Source organism: Lupinus angustifolius, unplaced genomic scaffold, assembly GCF_001865875.1.
Source record: "Lupinus angustifolius cultivar Tanjil unplaced genomic scaffold, LupAngTanjil_v1.0 Scaffold_287, whole genome shotgun sequence".
In the NCBI taxonomy this organism is placed as follows: Eukaryota; Viridiplantae; Streptophyta; class Magnoliopsida; order Fabales; family Fabaceae; genus Lupinus; species Lupinus angustifolius.
Window position 1 is genome coordinate 523,018 of NW_017727606.1, and position 1,904 is coordinate 524,921.

General features: G+C 41.0%; 1 protein-coding gene and 1 long non-coding RNA gene across 2 annotated transcripts in view; both read left to right on the forward strand.

The window, feature by feature from the left end:
• The window catches only part of LOC109340923 (putative RNA-binding protein Luc7-like 2), a 19,599-nt gene that overhangs the window by 15,580 nt on the left and 2,115 nt on the right, over positions 1 to 1,904 (forward strand). The gene's annotated exons all lie outside the window — the stretch shown is intronic.
• Positions 1 to 1,904, forward strand: part of LOC109340924 — an 11,332-nt gene that overhangs the window by 8,463 nt on the left and 965 nt on the right. The gene's annotated exons all lie outside the window — the stretch shown is intronic.

Sequence of the window (1,904 nt, forward strand, 5' to 3'; positions counted from 1 at the left end):
TGGACAAAGTGCTTGAAAATAGTGAAGGTATCTGATTTTTGTTTGAGTAAATAGATCCAAGTGTATTTGGTTTTAGCATCAACAATGGAGAGGTAATATTTAAACCCTGACTCAGATAAAACAGGGGCAGGGCCCCACAAATCTAGATAAAGAAGATCAAAGGATTTGGAATATACACTAGTGGATTTAGGAGCATGAATTCTATGAGACTTCCCATAACAACAAGCATTGCAGAAATCAAAGACTGTTTTATTAGAATGAGGGAGGTTACATTGAGACATTACTGTGTTTACAATGGTAGAATGAACATGACCTAATCTATAATGCCAAAGAGAATATGCAGAATTGTTGTTGACACTGGAACTAGTTAGGGCAGTAGAGTAGGGCTTGGACTTTGATGTAGAACTAGAAGTGCAGTGAGTGGACTTCTTGGAGAGGAGACTAGGAAAAGCATACAACCCTTCTGTGGTGAGAGACCCTTTAAGGAGAATAGTATTAGAATCCTGAGATTTGACAAAACATTCATTAGGATGAAACTCAAAGAAACAATTATTATCCTTGGCAAATTGAGAAACACTTATCAGGTTTTTGGTAATAGATGGAACAAGAAGTAAATTGTTAAGAGAAAGAGATATATGAGGACTAAAGGGAGAGGGAAAAGAAGTATGGCCTGCATAAGAAATAGAAGCCTTAGTACCATTACCCATATAGAGATGCTCTGGACCAAACTGCTCAGTTGGCTCATGAAGAAATGCTGGATCTGAGGTAATGTGGTTGGTTGCACCAGAATCAGTGAACCAAATGGAGTTCTTTGGGTCCGTGCCTCCAGTACTGACATTCATAGCATAAGGGTGTGATCCAGTAAAGGCTTGAGGCTGAGCATGAGAGATATGAGGTCTGGTGCCATAGAGAGAAGATGGAGGTGGTGCAGTAGAGTTGTGATCAAAATATGTGTTGTAGTTGGGGTATTGTTGCATAGGTCTGGAGGTGTGATGGGGATAAAAAGAATCTGGCCTTTGTCCTTTGGATGTCATGGGATGAGCAGGGTTAGGATATGTTTGAGGATAAGAAGAGAAGTTGTTGTTGTTGTGTGAATGTGAGGGAGTATGGAAAACTGGAATCTTGTTGGGCATAGTAACACCAATCTAGGTCATGGCCAGGACGATTGCAGTAGGAACAAAAATAGTGGTTACCAGAACGACCTGTAGTTTTTCCTCCCCTGAATGGTCTTCCCCCTCTTCTTCCAAACCTCCCCCTTCTTGAAGCAGTAGGATAAGTGTCATATCTGTTGCTAGGGGCAGAAGGATAAGTGTCATACCTAGGTTGAGATGATTTAGGATGAAACTAGCTTGAATTATTCACTGAAGATGGAGACTGAGTTGGAGATGGAGCAGAGGCAACATTGGCTGAGAGAGCATCTGAGACAGCCTTGTGTCTATTTTTGATGAGTCTGAATTCAAAGGTTAAAAGAAACTGCTCAAGGTCATTTATTGAGGGAGGTTCAATTTGGCTTTCAATTGCCGTAATGACAGATTGGAATTCCTCCCCAAGACCATCTAGAATGCAGTCAACATGCTCAGCAATGGAGATAGGAGTGCCTATTGAAGCAAGAGAATCAGTAATGATTTTAACCTTAGAAAAATATTCAGAGATAGAGGCAGATCCTTGGGAGATGGTGCGAAGTTGGGCTCTGAGTTGTCTACTTCTAGCCTTGGTATGGGCATTGCAACAGGCTTTGAGTTCTTCCCATAATTGGTAAGATGAGGTGCAGCCAAGAACTCTTGGTTGTAATGACTCAGAAATTGAGTTGAGGATCCAGGAAAAAACTGTTTGATCTTGTTCTTCCCAGCTAAGAAAGGTAGGATTTTGAAGATGATGATCTCTGTCAAGATCAGAGAGAAATC